Raw genomic sequence first — 19,787 nt, forward strand, 5'->3', positions numbered from 1 at the left:
TTGTTTAAGGATAACATTCAACAGAATTCACCCAAAAAACTATTCTTTACCCATTGTTAATACTAATAAAATTCAAGTAATACTAATAATTTCTTGGAAAAGAACTGACTATAAATGAAATTATTTTGAAAAACATGCAAACAAGCAACCAGCTTTTAGTTAATGAAAAAGGTCTGAATCATGAGCGTTATGACTTATTTGTGTGCATTGCTAGTCACATAAATCATATTATCCAAAAGTCACCTCCATAGTATGTATTTGGGTGAATATTTGAATAAAATGAAGTGAATAATTAGTTGGGTTGAGTTTATTGATATATGACAATGAAAGGATCAGATTAAATTTCAAGTTACCCCAAATGGGTTAACAATTGACTTTTACACCAGTGTAACTTAAATAGAAGCAGTTAAAACGTGCTGTTATAACGAAACTATTCTATCGAACGAGAAACTAGTGCAGGGACATGTTGCCATAAATGGGAAAGAGCAATTTTCAATATATTGAGAAGGACTACATTTTCATCATTTGGAATTCCAAGTGGTAGACAGCATCATTTACTAGGAACTTAGATGTCAATATGAAGAAATGGAAAGAACCTGTTTGTCTGAAATGTCCTAAAAAATTATGTTGAAATAATTACGGGTTGAAGAAATCTCTTGGGAATAAACACTTTTTGACACAAATAAGGTAGTAAAAAAGATGAAATGACTTTATATTTCGTTCTTTTCAATGTAATGGAATTAAATAAGATATTTCAGATTCTTTTTTACGCATATTGATAGCCCCGGACCGCAAATACGTTTCGTAGTCTTATTGTTGCAAAGCACTGCAAAACTTAAAGAAGTGGAATGATGGTCATGGAGATGTTCAAAATGCAAACGAGCAAGTTAGAACATGACAAATACGAAATACTTAACACTTTTCCCCACTAACCTATTTGGGCTTGGCTCGAATACTTTGAGGCTTCACAAGGCTATTTTGAGAATAAGAACGAATACGGATGTGCGGGGCACAGATTTACCTATTGTTATACGCGTAAAAAATAACAAATGAACGACTTCCGGGTAGGATTTGAGTAAATTTTCCCCAGCGGTAGTAAAAATAACCAAGCACTCACTTCATACTGCAAAACGTTACTTATTTGATGAAATGTGACACCTTGAAAGCGGTTTGCAAAAGCTCTTCTAAGAAAAAGGGACACAGCATTTCAATACTATTATAACAGTACACCTTAAGCTTATTTATGTCTTCGACATCAAACGGAACCGATTTTTCAAAGGATTCACCTCTTCCGGGTTCACGTGTCTTTGCTGAATTCACGTGGTGTTGGCTACAATCCAGTAATCGTCAATCAGTTGAAACTGTTGTCACCTAAATTCATCAGAAATGATCTCCTGAACACTTTCCGAGCAACCAACAACATGAATGCCAAGTGAAGAATTGTAGAGGAGACGACCGAACCATCATAGCCTCGCAAACTTATTCCAATGCACGAATGCCATGACTACGGAGGAGGAAGTACGAGAAATGCCGTTCGAGTCACACGCGTGAATCTTTGGCCAGCACTTCTGGGGCCTTTTGAAAGAAATACTTCTGTCCGCTGCCACACAAAGGTATCAATCCCTTGACGCGATAGATAAAGCATCCTTTCGTGTGACGATTAAGCCCAGGTTAGGAGTGTACCGGTCAAGTTCACCGGTAATAGAATACGCAGACGGCAGAAGAGGACCAAAGTGGTCACTCAGAGAGTTCCGATGTATTTTTGAGGGTACTCGATTACCCGAGAGAGCTCATGAGTCAATGAAAGTATTTTTCTATACAAGGGGTTGGCAACCTTTTGACCAGGCAGGGTAAAAAATTATGCCACCGGCTGCGCAAATAAATTTCGACAGTGCTTTAATTTGACTACTAGCTATGTAATTGTTAAAGGGATGACTTGTTTTCACTCCTTCCGACATTCATGCTTTCATCCTGGTTGCCATATTTTTCCAGTTTGAAAAAAATATTTAATTATAATTTTTTGCGCATGGAACTGGAGTTCTGCAATTTGACATCGAAAGAGCCGCATGCGGATCTCAAGACGAAGGTTTCCGGCCCAGGATCTAAACTATTTTGCCGTATCCGTTAAGTCAATCAGATGGTCACGGAATTATCCAAGTACCTGCTTCAAGTCGGAAGATTTCTGGCAAATAATCTGGCTATACATTCGGTGGTGTCACAATAATGAGTGTGAGTGTAAATCAGCCAGAGTTTTCAATTTATTTTTTATATGTATTTTAATGGTGTTTACCGGAGTAAAGTATTCCATTCCACTCTCTATTTTTAATACTAACTTCCCATTCTGTCCATAAATAGTCCGCCGATTAGAGAAAATGACTCGCTATGACCCAATAATAATGGGCACGTGCTTTCATCAATCACATTCAAGATTACACGAGTATCTTGGTCTGCATACCTAAGCACTTGCATGGGTGTCCGAACACTCATCATGATACTATTTGAAGTACCATCTAAACACTCAAATATCTGTCGTGGACTGTATTTGTCGCACTCCTAGTCCCGGTGGAGGAGTACACAACGGCCTCATACGTACATCCTGAGTGCATCCATTTAACTCAACCCAACTCTTGGACCCCGCACAATACACGACCGCGCTCGCGATCCCGTTAAAAGCGGAGCGAAAAACGACGGAGCGGAAAGGGAGAAAGAGGGAGAGGTATATAATAGCATTCCATTCGATGGTGTTATCAAAACGTAAATCCCGCCACCCCCAACATGTTTTCCTACGACACCGCCTCAAAATAAAAATTTAACGCTAACAGATCGAGAAAAAAATGAATAACGCCAGTCACTCGGTTCCGTTCGAATGACAACGGGCGAGATTTGGCGGGGGAGCAAGTCGTGACGGCGAGAAGAATGGGGTAAAATCAAATGGAGCGGGCGCGTCTTGCCTTACTGCTGCTGCTGTCTTGCCAAGCTGCCAATGTCTTGCTGGATGACCGGACGGCCAGCAAGTCATTTGCAGTAGTCGGTGACCTCTCGAGAGACAAAATGCGAAGCTAGCATTGAAAATAATGAGTCTCATATACTTCGCAATACTACATGAAAGGAGTTACTCCAATAAACACCGTTAAAAATATATTTTCCACTAACAGGCATTCATCATGCCACCTAACAATAATATGCATGTTTTTTTTGCACTACTATTATGGAATCACTTTTTTGCCCACATTACTCTTGTGATCTGAAAAGATCCATAGGTTCAAAGATTTTCGCGGCGTTGATCAAATGATTTCTGCATTTTTCTTAAGTTTTCACCGTGTCTGTGTGCTTTTGCGGACAACAGTTCCGTTGACTTGCATATCAGCGACACTGTCATCTAAAAAAAAACCACGGAAACGGTGAGAACCCGAAGAAGAAAATGCAGAAATCATTTGAAAGGACCGTTTGAAATTCGCACTTCATTTTAATTTCCCAATTTAAAAAATGAAATCATCAATGGAGATGTGGACTGCATTTCCTCATAAATACAGGAGAGATAACAGAAAAAAGGCAAATAAGGCAAAAAAATGCATCCAGGTAAAAAACGCAGCTTGAAAGAATAATTTAGTTGAAATCGGTATCATCGCACGTTGTTTCATGTATCCATGCTGTATAGATCGATAAATGAAAAAGTAGGCTCCCCATCCGCATCATTCAATATTATTATCAGTCATAACCACAAAATCCCAAAAATAATAAAAAAACTACCAGAAACCCAGCCGACGATGAGTTTTAATGTACTTTAATGCTTTTATGCTAAAAAATACTTTAATATACTTGAGAGTGATCTGAAGGTCGAAACGCATCGTGCATTGTTTAATAAATTCATGGAAAATTGCTATCTCTCAGGATACCTCTCCAGGCTAAGTAACTTTTATTCCAAAGGTAAGGATTAATGGAAAGTTAGATTGTTGATAACAAAAATTTTAAGATATACATTGCTTCCGTTTAGCTATTACAGCTCTATTCTCTAAGCTCAATTTACATATTTTTTTGGAGAAGTTGTACATGCATGGCAGTATTGTCTTAAATGAGTATCATAATGAGAGCCATAGTACCTAATCAGGAGGTAAATCAATAAAATATATGATTACATGAGGGTGGCAGTTACAGGTGAAAGCTGATTGCATTTAAATATTACACAACTTATATTTTGTGTCGATCATTTCCCATACGAAGAGCCTGTATACGAAATGTTTGCATTCATATAGGGGGCAAAAGTTGGCAGTAGTCTTATGTTCAGAAATGGAAAGAGGATTTTAGTGATTTCTATTGTTCCTTTTAACATATTCATCCACATGATTTCAGTTTTTAAAAAAGGTCTCGTTCACTACCTATATATAGCAGTAATAAAATTCATTTTCCAGGTAGTACATGCCCTTCAGAATTATCTAGACCTACCAAGAAAAATTCCCGAAATTCAGTGCTACTGGTATATGAGCCAATTTCGATACAAATTATAAATTAAATTATCTTCAAATGTTCACTTTTTACCCTTCAATAGGGATTTTATACTCCAATTTAGACCATTTCCAGTGGAAAAGTATGTAGAAATGGGGAATACAAGGGATCCAAGGGTCTATTCGTAATAGTTATCTACACAAGCTTGACATTGTTGATGAAGAAAATGTTTCTGTCTTCTAAAAGGACTGTACGTACAGCCACTTCATTTCTGCAAGATAGGCTGGGTATTTGGAGAACATGTATGTGAATGAAACTTGGTGAAATCTATGGCAGAGTATATCTTCCTTCAGTGAACTTTCAATGCCAAAAATTTAAACACCAGTCGGGCGTTGAAGTCTCCAAGGTTTACTAAGTGTTGCATAAGGATCAGGATGATCAACCTTTGTTCCATATTTCATCCAAGTTCATATTTTCAGTAAGGTCTAATTTATATGATCAAATTTACTCTAAGCTATTTTAAAAATAAGAATACAACAGCAATATACCTCACATGGCTTTCAGTTGAACGCAAATAAATTATAAGGATTCTGAGAAACTTGTCTAAAAAAGTTCACTCCTCACCTTAAGAAATATACGGTATTCTTTCGGTATCCCAATTTCGCTGCAAGGAATCCTTAAAAAGAGTTTATCTATATTCCACGAATTATTACATTGCTACCTAGGGATCTAAGGGGAAAAAAACTAAAATAAGGAAACACGTATTTTTTATATGAAGGGATTTTAAATTTATTTTTTAATTTTAAGGAAATTATATTTTACCGCATAAAATGTATTGAAGTAAGGGATATTCAATAAAATAATGCAAATGCTGCATTTCATCTTGATCCATTCATGCGCTCATTTTTGAAAGGTTGAACTTCCAAATAAAATGAACTTTTGGTGATTTAAACATTACCATCCAGACGCGAGAGCGTGGTAACTTAGTGGATTAAATGCTTGTGCCTTGACCGAAGGGTTCCGGGTTCGGATCCCAAGCTATGCAATTGAGCATCGCAATACATAGTCCTCAAAGCGCAAGGTGGTCCAAGGAGATGATTTTGCCTCCAGCTCTGAAGGTGTGAAATTCACCCTCCCATTGCTTATACTGTCGTGAGCTCTACCCTGACCTATCGGAACTAGCGTTCGGGTTGCAGTTGAACTGAGTGAGTGAAGCATACCGTATCACAGGGCGGATGTCTATTCCAAGAGAGCATTGCTTCTAAATAGCTTGCTTCAAAACTCATGCGACCCACGGAGAATAAGAATAATAAGAAGGAGGTTTTCTCCACCTAGTCGTAGAAGAAGGAGGTTAAGTGATGGGTGTAGTCTTCCTATCCAAATGAGGTTCTCGATTGTGCTGCGACTAGGATGCGAGAGAGAGAACGGACAGCAAATTATTCAGGCGTATGATGATTATGACTTCCCCTCTGCTTTTAAGTTCCGCTCTCCGCTGATAGGTGCTAAAGACGCGGATGCTGTGAGTACCAATAAAAATACCTGACAAGAGGAGCGGCAGGCTGGCTTTAACTTTATTTTTCCCATCCTGTGGGACTGGACTTCAATTCCAGCGATGAAAGAGTTATCTTCTACTATTCCTTTTGGAAAGAGTCTTATGAACGCCTGCCCTCCTATCTGGGACTCCACTCGGGCAACGAGAGGTCAAAGTTTGACCATTAACATGGACAATCGAATTTTCCTCATACCCTCGATCGTCTGCGCATATATTTCCTTGCTCTACCGTTACTTGAATGGTCAAACTTAGGTCACGGAACATCAGAATACAGTGGTATAGGACGTTGCTTAGAAGTATAATCCTAGGGGTTTTCAAGATGCATGGGGCTCTTTAGCAGCATTCAAATTAATACATATTGAGAAGCTTCGATGCTTAATTTTTAAAATTGATTTTCCAGTTTTAATTACTTTTTTAACCAATCTAGTTAATTCTTGTTTTTTTTTTAATCTATCGGATGCATTATAATTGCCTCTCTTCCTTTTGAATTTTACAGTCACACCTCTTGTAAATTATAAAAAATACATTTATAAACAATAATCCGTGATTAGAAGATGGTGAATAAATACCAAAGACTAATAGAAGAGGACGTGTGTTGAAGTTTGGCCCGGTTGTATTTTTTTATCTCAGAATACCCCGAAAATTGCCCAGAATGCGTTAAGTGATCATCATTGGTCACCCTGAATTCAAGGCCAGGGCGATAAAATGCCACGCCACACAGAAATTTCCTTTTGCATTTTGTTGCTATTCCCAGCCTTCAGGCTATCTACAGCGGGTTTCTATCGCTGTCATTAGAGGATGGAAAGCATGTGTGGTAGTTTAATGCTTGTGACTTGTATTTGGATCATAGTGCAAGAGATCTGTGATGGTGCTATGGTTGGTTACGGTTAGAGATTTTTTAAATTTTAAGAAGTTGGCTTTTAATTCTGTTAGGACTGGAGTGATTCTCAGTTACATTAAGTCTTTATTTCTTATGTGTCAGGGAGCAACAGAAATTACTCTAATCAGCTTATTTTCAGCGTATAGTGTGAAATAAATCACTTAAAAATGTGTCGAAAAAAATTACATTGTTCCGACCCAGGGTCGGTCCCTGAATAACAACAATAAAAGTATTTGTGGAACATTAATGTGTGATTTATTTTGCTTTATAGATATGTGGTTCCACCAAGTGAAGCCTCAACACTTGATATTTATTTTCAGTGGTTTAAATCCTTATAAGCTAAGTTTTTGCCGCCATTAGCGATACCAATGACGCTTACGTTCGGATTTTTTAAGCATGCTATTGTATAAAAGGATCTTCGTTTTCGGAGAAAGTCTTTATTTTCTGTTCCGAAGGAGTCCGAGTAATGACGCTGGGTTTTCCAATGGAATATTGGATTTGTTATTCCGATCTCATCCTTTGATCCAGGGTTACGCCGAGGAAAATGGCGATGAAGTGAAGGCCAACCGAGAGTCAGCTCCTGGGCAAAGCGCTTCCCATCCCTCGCCTCGGACAAGCGCAATAGGCACCGCACGATATCGGCAGGAGCAATCGTGGCCAGAGGGTCACCAGCGGGCCTTTTCATCCGGAGGGGCCGACACTGCCATCTCATGCACAAGCTCATTCTATTCCCCACTCCCTGCCCAGCAGCCGGAATCAGCCGCGTCACAATGACTGCACCTTTGTTCGGCATTTGTTCTTGCGATCTTGTCTCCCGCGTTGGGAAACGGCGCCCCGACTTTTCCATCCGCGGCGGGGGGCGAGGGGGGTAATTGCCGTCCCCTCTCCTCCTTCGCAGTGCGCGGGCGGGTCGACCATTAAAGCGATTGGCTCGCGAGTCAAAAGCTCGGGAGATATCCCACCCGCACGTAAACGCTTTCAAATGTACTTCTCTAAAACCTCCTGTGATCGTTTTAGGCAGATCATTATGCTTAAGGTTTTTTTAAATAAACAAGTATATAAATAAGTTTTCTAGTCATGAGTATATGACTGTTTCATATTTCACTCTTGAATAAATTTTATCCATGATCATGTAGAGGCCCTGCCATAATTGGTGCTCGTTTTATCGACCCACTTCCTTTCATTGACATTGTCTATTGCATAAGTGTTTTTTGATAATGAAACAAATCTTTCTGGTCATGAAGACTGTTTCATGTTTCGCTCCTCATTAAGTTTTATTCATGATCATGTAGAGGCACAGTCATTAATCGTACGCATATCTTTGATCGCTAGTCTATTTTGAAGCTTTCTCATGTATTCCCAAAAAGTAACCGCAATATCGTTGGGATGAATGCCAAAACGTAATTGACCTTATGCGCTTGAACTACAATCCATGCATTCTATCAGTTTAATACCAAACGACTAAAAAATAATATAGTTACTTCATGTCTCTAAAATTCATATATTCAAGCATTTTATGACGAAATAAATGTAAATTATATTGTTAAACGCATTGTTCAATAACTTATCCAGTAATAAGTTCGTAGTTATGACTAGTTATGCGGTTGCAGCTCACCTACGCGCTGTAATATTTTTTTGAAATTTTTAAGTATTAGGATGAGACTAATCTTATTTGGGATTTATCTTTCTTAGAACATTATTTTTACTTCATTATTATTCACCTACCTCCCGCGACGAAGTCGTGCTAATACTAACCTAAGACTCACCTGTGCCAAAGCTGGGAAAGTGATAAGTGTCACCACGTGATCTAGTGAGTTCATCACTTATGCTTCGAGTCATTCATGAATTTCCATATAATTCTCATGTGACGTAGGTTTCAGTATTTTTAAATGCTATTCTTTCGTTTGTAGGGATATTTGTTGGTTTAATTCAACTTGTTTCCGTTTCTTTGTCAGTTGATAAATTTTGTGGCGTACGCGAATAAATATGAGATAGATCTAAGTTATTTCGGAGTGAAATATGAAATCGTCACATCTGCATGACGAGATAGCTTCGTTTATTTCAACGAAAATTTCCAGAATCAGTAAGAGCCAGCATCGGCGATCCATCGGCTACATTTGCGTGTGCTCGTTTCGTTTGGATCGCGATCCGCGGAGAGCGAAACGAAATGATAGATCTTGCAGGCACGCCGTGCGATCGGAGCGGAGGGAAAGTGATCCGGCGGCTGCGTGGCCGCTTCGAGGCGAGGGTGTGGGTGGGTGCGGACCGGGCGGCACAAGATGCCCCGCGCGAATCCACTCAATCGAATGCTCTAACGCAATTCTGCCCCCGCCGCCCCCGGGGGCAGGCCTCCGAACGGGTCTTGCCGCTTTCCCCCCCCCCCCCTACCTCCGCCTCTCTCTTCATTTCCTCCTAAAGCCATTCCGCGTGCGGGGTTTGAGTGTAAACATTTCTTTATCTGGCCGCCATCGGCCCCTCCCACCTCCACCGGGGAGGTTTTGTAAAGAGGAAATAAAAAGGAGGCGTGGGTGGGGGGAGGCTCTTGATTGGGCGGGAGGGAAACGGGTTAGCGGGGCGAGGGGGAGGTGGGAGGACTTGCTACGTCATGCCACCTATCGATATGTGGTGAGGGGAATAGGATCGATACCATCCGGGTTGCGGCAAATGGGTTCACATCAAGGTTTTTAACCCTTCATAACCCAATGTTGCTTCTAAGCAGCATCAAAAATGTTGAAAATTTCAGGTCTATTTAGGACATATTTAAACTAAATATTATTTTGTAATAGTGACGGGAGAAGCAAGAAAGAAATTATCAGCAGAATAGCCCAGGCGAAGAGAGCATTCCACCAAAAGACCTGCTTACAGCGGGAAACTTAAATATGGAAGTAAAGAAACAATTCATAAGAACCTACATCTGGAGTATGCTCCTGTACGGAAGTGAGGTATGGGCAATGACCGCAGCGGAGAAAGCAAGGATAGAGGCCTTTGAAATGTGGTGCTACAGAAGAATGATGAAAATTAAATGGATTGACCGAGTTAGTAACGTCCTAAGGGAAGTCCTAAGAAGGGTAGGAGAGAAGAGAAGCCTCATGAAAACCTTAATAAGAAGACGGAACAACCTTATAGGCCACATCTTGAGACATGATGGCCTTATGAAGACAATCGTCGAAAGGACAGGTGGAAGGCAAGAATGGAAAAGGAAGACCTCGGACAAAATATATGGAACAAGTAAAGAGAGATGTGAAAGAGAAGAATTACGTAGGTGTGAAAAGATTAGCTGATAGGAGAACTGAGTGGAGAGCTGCGTCAAACCAATCCTAGGATTGTTGACCAGTGATGATGATGATGAAAGTAAATTTTAATAACGAAATATTAAGCTGCCAAGATAATCATCATTGAGTGTAAAATTTTCAAGTTTTCATAATGAAAATACTTGAAATTTGATTTCTCCCAGAAACAGCACTGGGTTAGAAAGGGTTAACGCGCTGGGCAGGTTATTAAAATACTGTTGGTTTTTTTGGTACTCTATGAAGCTTTTTTTTAAATAACTGTACTTATAATCGATTTCCTAACTATGTAATGTCTGTTTTTCCCCATCGAACAATGACAGTGAATATTTATCGGGTTTCACACCGGGTGAGGTCATCCCTATATCCATCCGATGTTTCGATGAACAGCTCATCGTTTTCAGGGATTCCTGAATCCCTGTGGATGATGGCGAGTTGAACATCGAAACGTCGGAAGGAGGTATCTTAGGAAGACCTTACCTGGTGTAGAAACCGAGAAATCTTCACTGCCAATTTTCGCTTGAATTTTTAAATCTACATCTAGCCTTGTGAAACATTAAAAAACGCTACATCTGTTTTTTTAATGCCATTATATTCTTTTTTTTAAATTAACTTAGACCTGCTGAAGATAATGTTATAATACCAGAACGATGCAAGTTCGTGGTATTTTGAAATTTTGCGCACCAAAGCTCCATAAATATAAACCATTCCACATTTAAAAAGTGGTCAATAAATGTTTGACGAAATAACACTTGCAATATTTTCACTAAATCCTGATAGCTGTAATTTTAATTATACAAAATTATCGATGAAGAAACACGAATTTAATATAAAATAGTTGGAGCAACTTTATTACCATAGCTTAGACGATATGTGGTACCTAAATACTCAATACATCAACAATGAAGGCTATTATTACAAAAAGGAGGTCAATTACTACAAGCTACTCGTCTGTTACAAAGTAGGGAAAATGAAAAGTATAAACATTGGATCTAGTGAATTCATTACTAATAATTGCGCCATTCATGAATTTCACTACATATACGTGTGAGCTATACTACATAGCTCAAACGTAAAGAAGTAAGTAGTACATTTTTAAAACTAGTTTATTATTTGTGGGGATATTTCTTGGTTTCATCAAACTTGTTTCTGATCCCTTTTCAGTGGATAAAATCTGTGGCGTGCGCGAATGAAAGGATGGGAATGCTATCGCTTTTTGAGATACATACGAGATGAATTCCATCTTCCATTCAACTACTTATTGCCTCAATAACTACGAGCTGAATTTTGCGGCGAATGTTCTTTAGTTGCATTTATGTTTCCATAGAAATGCACAATTATTATGAAATAAGTGCATATAATAATGATTCGTAAAAAAAATATTCTAACCTGTGATAAACTTCAGACGATAATACAGAAATTATTAACCATAACTTCATATTCACCCCATAGATAATTATTTAATTACTGGGCCAAATAAAATGTCATTTAACACAACTGAAAAGCTGTGAGTCTTTACTCTCAACGCAAACGCTCTATAATAATATTCCTTTACTATTAATAAGCGTGCATGCTCAATGTAATTTTCACTCCAACAATGTTTCGAGAACATAACCGATTCTAATGATATAATTCGATGACTCATTGTTATATTAATAAATACGCTCTTCTTATAGACCGCAGATGTAGTATCTCAGCGTAATATCTTTCATTTGTAAGTATCAAAGCTACTAACACAGAATAATGAATAGTTTATACAACAACATAGAAACATATTAAGTAATACAGAAATTTAAAATAATAAATGTAACAATCCTATTATTAAATAAAAATAATGAGTCCACCGATGTTATATCCAAATTAGTCGGGAAAATTATTTCCAATCAGCGGGAACAAATGAATTTTCTTGGGCGGAGCAACCCTTGATCAAGTATCATAAAGCTATCGGCGATAAAACGTGACGCACTCAAACCTCTTAACAGCATCTAATCAAGCGTCTCTATGACTCTTTTATCTTGATCGAGAACGATGCTCTCATCATAAAATGTGATATTTTTTGGCTAAAGGAGAAATGTATACACGAGGTAAAGTCTACATTTTTACTAAATACGTTTCCTGTCGTCGTATTATTACTCTATATCAAAATAAAAATGGGTTCCAGCGCTGAATTAAATGGTGGAATCAAAGGTATTTGACTGCTATAAATCTGCTCGAGACTCCATGTTGCATACCCGAAGGCAGAGTTTGTTAATTAACAAAATAAGGCTTGCTAAGTAGAAGAATTACAAAGAAATTTCCTCATGATTTACAAGAGTATACCAAGAGTTTTCATCATTTTCATGTTTTTTCTAGGGAACAATCCATACATGCATCGTCCAATAATCTATTCTAATAAAAATAATTCAATAATTTATAGCCCAATTAAATTCAATTCTTTAGGAACAAATTACTAACAATCTTCAGTCAGATTTCAACATAACCGAATAACAAATTTTCAAATTTTTCTTATTATTGAATTATGTTTTGGCATGGTTCCATTTAACTACTTCCAGAGTAATAATAAGCTTTTCAGAGAATTTTTAATATAATTTTTATGAAAAATATAGAGATATATACACTTTTAAATCAAATGAGCGCAGTAGCTATCGTGTGCTGTTTCATGCTAAGAACTAGTGTACATATTAAAACATAGTTTCTTCCTGCCAAATCGGTCTTTTTCTCTTTTATGACTGTTCAATTTATTTACGAGCAAGTGAGCCTTTAAGTTAATTCAATATAATTGTGTCAAACCGCGAGTGTTTTCTTAAGTTGTTTTATATCCATGACGTCGACAAAGTACTAATTTATCGTAGCGCCGAGAACCCAAAGGGGACTGACGAGAGTTCCGGGAGAGGTTGAACCGGTAGCCAGGATAAAATCGGGACCAAATTAGATTCTAATCCGTAGATTATTAGGAAAAATATTTCCACTGAATGAGGTAGGCGTTCCAAACGATCCGTTAACCAGAAAAGACCATACCAGCCACTCTCTTTGCACCATATATTTGTCCGAAGCCATCTAAGCGAGAGAGAACAAAAGTTGCCTTACTTTCCCTTTCCTCGGCTGAGTGGAGAAATTTCCCAGGATGGTGGTCATTACAATGGGCTTAGTAAATTACAGGGTAATAACCATACTTCACCCAGTGACAAGGACCATTCCGTCGTGCGAGCGAATGTCGAACAGCAGTTTGTAATTTAACTTATTCTCAGCTACGCACCTGGCCGTATTTTTAATGCTCCTATAATTTTTCTTCAACTCTCAGTGGGTTCTTTTCATGCTGAGCTGAGCAATCTACTTCGTTCGTTGTCTTAAGAGACCGAGAAAATTGCTTGTGAAGTCTAGGCAATGTGCGATACCTGTCAGAGGTGAAAGATTACTAAACAAAGATCGCTATACATCGCCCATTTATGCAAGCAACTGAAGAAGTCCCACTTATCTTTTGAACTAAGTGAACATCACTTAGTCACTGTCATTCAACTCACAAAGTTTACGTTAGTATAAAACCTAGTATTATATATTCGATAATGGTGTGCATAATGAAGTCCAGAATTCAATTAAGTTATAAAAAAAAGAAAATTTTATGTCGTCATACTCGGTTACGTACAAATAAAACAACTATGTCAAGTATAGCAAAAAAACAAACAGAAATGGGCGGTTGGAAAATCATCCAGTATAAGCATCAGCTAACCGTGCCTCCCATTCGTCATTCTGCAAAACTGATAAACATAGTAATTTGTGTTATCTACATAGGGCAGCGTTGAGGCATGATGTGAGGGATTCATTCTTCATTACCTTCATATAATAATTAACATCAAAGGGAAAACAATTCTGTGACAAAGACAATTCTATTTCATTAAAAAATAAACTTTGACGGAGAGAAACACTAAACTGCAGACGATACACTCCTCTGTGGAAACGAAATCGATGATTCTCACGGAAGCTGCCGCTAATACCATTTTCATATTTGGGTCTCTGCCATTTTATTTCTTGGCTTGTCTCACCTTAAATATTTCCTAGCTAGACGATTTTAAATCCAATTGTTATTTTTTATCACCGATTTTCTCGTAGAGTTCTGAAAAAGGGGTTCGGGTAGCTGCTATAGTTTTGGCTTTCAACGAACTGTGACCCTCATGGCACCTTTCGTTAAGATTAGGCTAATGCCAACGAACGGTTTCTCTCTATTCTTTCTACCTTACACTTCTTCATAGCAGGAATCACTCCTCCAAATACCATGCGATAAAAGGTATAAAAAATGCAAGAACACACATCTTTTCCATTTCCCAATTTCTTTCCTCAAATACCGATCCTCTTTGGATGAGCCTTTGCACTTATCACGTCACCAACTCGTGGAAATTCGGCGGCAACTGTTGCGTGATAGGTTTCACAGTTCTGAGAGAATTGATGAATGAGGAATTTTTTCGCCGAAACTTATGTTTCCCTTCCATTTGCCTAATTCTTTTACGGAATTGAGATTTCGGTTCTGAGTGAACTATCCCATTTTCTGCACTGACGGTGAGACTAGGAAACCACCTATTATTTTCAATCAAGAGCGTTATGGTGCGTTGGATGTATTACTTATACGGAGAGACTCACACTAAGCCTTAACTCCTTTTGTAAAGCCAAATAGATAGAAATGATTTGCTTTACATAAGTCGCAGATGAGTTGAACGTTTTCCTGTACATACCAGGTTTCTCTAGGAGACTTGTAAGCGTTCGGAGTCGGGCAAAGATTAATTTTGCCAGTAGTTCATAGCCACAAAAAATAATTCAAATAATGTGTTTACTTCTAAAGGGCAACAGTGATAAAAATGTGTTTACTTAAAAGGGCCACAGAAACTAAAATATTTTATCGTACCTGGGTATATTCAGTGGCTATCAAAATAATATGTATTAATAGCCATTAGTGGTAACTTCGTTGTTAATTATAATTAATTCACAAGGTAAGAAAACGTAATTTCATCATATAAAACTTGTATATATAAAAATAGATATCATTTTCTTAATATCGAAGCTCAAATATGTTGAGAATTAAAAAAAATCAAATTCTGCAGCGATAGATTTCTGTAATACGATAAAGAATGGGTGAAAAGTGATACGCCTAAATATATCTATGAACATTTTAAATTTATATCTCTATCAATAAGTGATTGTGGGTTACATTGAAATATCGCTAAGTTCACTTATTTCTTTATATGTTTATTGTTCTATGGGATAAAAGTAAGGTGGCTTTGTGCAACTAATAGCGTAAGAAATTTTATTCCCAGTGCAAGGGATTGGAAATAAAGCTAGTATATCTCTATGTGATTGCTTAAGGAAAAAATGTGACCTTATACTGGAGGAAATAGTAACCTTGAATTATGAGAATAAGAAGATAAATATTACACATTCCAGGAGAAATTCCACTGTATCAATCAATTTATACGAACTGCACCTCAGAAAGGGGACAATTCATTTGCTACCGTTTTATCATGGCCATTACTCCGCAGCCATGAGAAAAATTCTTTCGTGGCAAAATCATGGATAAACATCAAAAGTGTTTAGGATATGTAAAAACACATCCCGTCATAATCTACATTCCATAATCTGGATGAAATGGTATGGATTGGCTCATCACAATTTAATTTTAATCAATTTTCGATAGAGAAAAATTATCCCAATCCAAATAATCCTAATTTTACTACGCGTTATTTTTATTTGAACATACGCGAGTTAATCACACATTAAAAGTAACAGTTTTAAGCGCGTTTATGCTATAATTTTTTCTGTACATCAATTCCAAGTATTAAAGTCATGTCTCATAGCTCAATGTGCACATTTTTCTCTAATTTTCATACGATGAGCTAAATCATTTGCCATGTCTATCATTCTCCTTATTCATACATGTCTATCATGCTTATAGAATTTCACTCTATCATCATGAGTAAAATTAGTACCACGTGTGATAGAAGGGATAAAATTTGAGGAATGCGGTATGGAAGAGCTGAATGAAGGATAACTCTTTACTTAACGATCAACTTCTCAATGCGAAACGTCCCTCAGCTGTCCGCAGCTATTTATTATGGCTAGAATTTTAAGATGCATTTTATAAATGCATGAATTTTAAGATTTGGAATAATAATCGAAGCCAAAGTAACTCACTGTTAAATATACCCTCCCTGAAATACTGATATATTATAATTTTGGGAAGGTTATTCGCGTTCGACAGCGGGTCAATGATTACACAGCTGTTGACTTTTGTCATGACACTGCCAAGTCATCATTGATCAGGTGGGAAACTGGATAAGTATTCCAAGACGCCATGGGTCGGGAAAACACCAGTGAATACTTCACTATAATTTCATGTCATAACAATGCCAGTTTTTCCAGATGCCTTCAAGTACAAGTATAATATATATCGTCCTCATTCTGTAAAATTTGAATTCTTGCAGAGATCATGAGTAAAATTTCAAATCTTTGACATAAAAAATTTAGTTTGCTATCTTAAAACATCTCTGTTTAACTTCCGTCATACTCTACCTAAAAAATTCAAGTATAATCGGAAACTTGAGCATTAAAATTCCAATTTAACTAAATTTTTATTGAATATTTCGCACCTTTCGTGGCTAACATTAAAATATCGTTGAAACCTGCAAGGGTTTTAATGACACGACCTTGTGGTTTGCGCCAATTAATCTAATAGCTTGTCGATCTCGGGTATTTTCGAAGTGGTCATGTGAGGAACTTCATTAATGATAATCTTTTGAGATTTTATGACAGGTCCAAACGGTGTTTACAATCTGCTAATAGAGAGTTTATACCCCTCGCACATTTCCCACTCTTGAATCACCGGTTCTGGAAGCTCACGTTAAGACTGTGTTCGGAGGAAGTAAAATATTTTGACGAGCATTAAAAATTCACTGGCTAAATATTACTCATTGAACTGATTGAACTTGCTCGTATTGTTACCACATTATAAGCCTTATTTGGAAATTTATCCTGTTACCACGCTGGATAAAGTTCAATTCCATTGTATTACTTGGTCAAAATAATTATGCCATAATTATTAACCCATTATAACGCAATGTTTCTTCTAAGAAACATCAAAAATGTGTAAATTTTCAGCTCTATTCAGAAAATATTTTAACTACGTATTATGTTGTGTGTAAATTTTAATGGTGAAATACCTATCTGCAATGATAGTTATGAATAAGTGCGAAATTTTCAAGTTTTTAAAATGAGAAAACTTGAAATTTGGTTTCTCCCTGGAGGTAGCTCTGGGTTAGAAAGGGTTAATACGTTGTAGTTATTAGACTGTATTAAGTGAGTTTCGCAAAATGATTAGGATTTTCGTCAACTCCGGTAGGTGTATTTTCTGTGTGAATCACATTTTTATTGGAAATAACAGTTATAAAGATTTTTTTCTCTCTGTAAATGACCAGTTTTACTGCAAGATGAAGAGCATCAATATTGCTAATTTGGCACTACGCATTGCACCACAATCTTTTTCGGCTATGATAAAAACACATCAAGCACAGCAAAATTGATGGATGCTGATCCAATCTAAAAGGATTCCAATCAAGTACTTTGGCGTGCGAAGAGGGTCCTCCTAGTGCAGTGAGAGCAATTGAAGTAGCTTCTTGAACTTCCCTAGGGCGAGCAATATAAATCACACCGACCCTGATGCACTTCCGACCTAACAACTGACTGGATTGTAAGACAAACTCAGCGCACACACCTTTAGCCAAAGTGTATTTTCATTGCCCGCCACCAAAACTTAGAGGTTTTGCCAGGATTAAGAACAGAAATTTTAATTTCCACTCTCTTTAATTCAAAAACTCAATAACCGACCCAGGTTTTAACACATTGTATCATTTTCAAGGACCTTTTCACCTTGAATAGGATACAAAGTTTTGAAACCTGGGTCGGTTTTTGAGTTTTGGAATTAAAAAGTGTGGAAATTACTATTTTGTTCTTTCATGATGGATGTATCGAACTTCCGCAAAATCAAGCCAGAAACGACTTTATACTTTGGAGGTTTAGGACTATAGACATGTTTAATTCTGTAATGTATTTAAATTTAGTTGATTTATGGATATTCCAAAGCAAATATTGAGTTGACACGAGTCTAATGCATCTTTTATAGGGTTGAATTGGCGATTTATAAATCTTTTAATCTTTAAATTTATCATTATTTTTACCTTGTTTCTGATGTGTATTATTATTTTTCTTTCGTATTTTTGCAATTAGAAAGATCAGCTATGAAAATATTAGCCATTTAATACTTGGTTCACAATTTTCAGTAACATTTTCACGCCCCTAAGAATTGGCTCTAGGCAAGGAATGGTGCTCTTAAGTCAATATATTGTTCTTAATTCACTGAAATGCTTCGCTGATCACTTTACTTGTCCTCTCAATTTTCCTGCTGTGACATAATAAGATATGATAAGAAAATATGTTCCTAATAAGAGAAATAACCAACGCTGTCGAATTCAACTAAGAATTTAATCATGTGCGTTAGAAGAAAGGTCTCAAACTAGTATAGTATAAAGTGTATAAAGTATCTCCTTGCCCTCCTTTGAGGCCCACCAACATAAATCCTCCCTCTCCTCGGGCTTTTACCACCGACAAGTGATCCGGTAGAAAGATAGTCGCCGCACCCCTCACTCGTTCGATATGGATTTTGATTACACATCGCCGCAGCTTTCCTGAGAATTGGACTCATTTATTCAAATATATGTTTCCCTTTGACATCAGGTTGATTTAAGGATATTTCGGAGCAAATGTTGAGTCAATACTTCATTAAAAGGTCAATTGCTGTGATAATTTGACAGGGAATGGATTATTTTCTTGAACAAATTTACGTGACATAGATTGATTACGTTTTTCCACATGCCACCTGAATCTGGTAGGTATCAAACATTTTTGATTTTTTATTTTCAATTGGTAAGGGGATTTTATAACATTAGTATTATGTTTTAGAAACGCTTCATTATTTCCGGTCGCATTTTCAAGTAAGGAATGATGCTCGGTAGTATGTGTGTAACTCTCAGAACTTCTCTGAATTCCTTAGAAGATCAATTTGCTGGTTCCTTGTCTTTAAAAAAATCATCAATATTTGGCTTTATTTGAACGTATCCGAAAAAATTACCTGTGAGAAATTTTAAGCATCAAAACCTCCCGCAGTCAAGGCATCATTTGTCTTGACGCGCCAGACGCGTGGAAACACAGAGGCAGTACATGAAGCATATGAAGCAGCTCCATTCACTCCAATCACCTTTACTGAAGAAGCCAATGCTTTTTCAAAATTCTATTGCAGGGAAAATATTTCAAGTTACAGATTATCTTATAAAAAATTCGCATAATATAGATTTAGTAACTTGTTGTATTTGAGACAAATTTTATCGGAAACCGTTAGGTATCAATCATTTGAGTGTTTCTATTTTTAATTGGAAAAGGAATGTATAGCACAACTACTATTTTTAAGAAACACCTCATTATTTTCATTCTCATTTTTTCACGTCCATTCTATCAGTTGTTTCAAAGATCTCTTTGCTAGTCTCCTCTCAAGTCCAGGGTTAAAAAACCCTAATATTTGGTTTTATTTGAA

The sequence above is a fragment of the Ischnura elegans genome, chromosome X, assembly GCF_921293095.1.
Source record: "Ischnura elegans chromosome X, ioIscEleg1.1, whole genome shotgun sequence".
Lineage (NCBI taxonomy): Eukaryota > Metazoa > Arthropoda > Insecta > Odonata > Coenagrionidae > Ischnura > Ischnura elegans.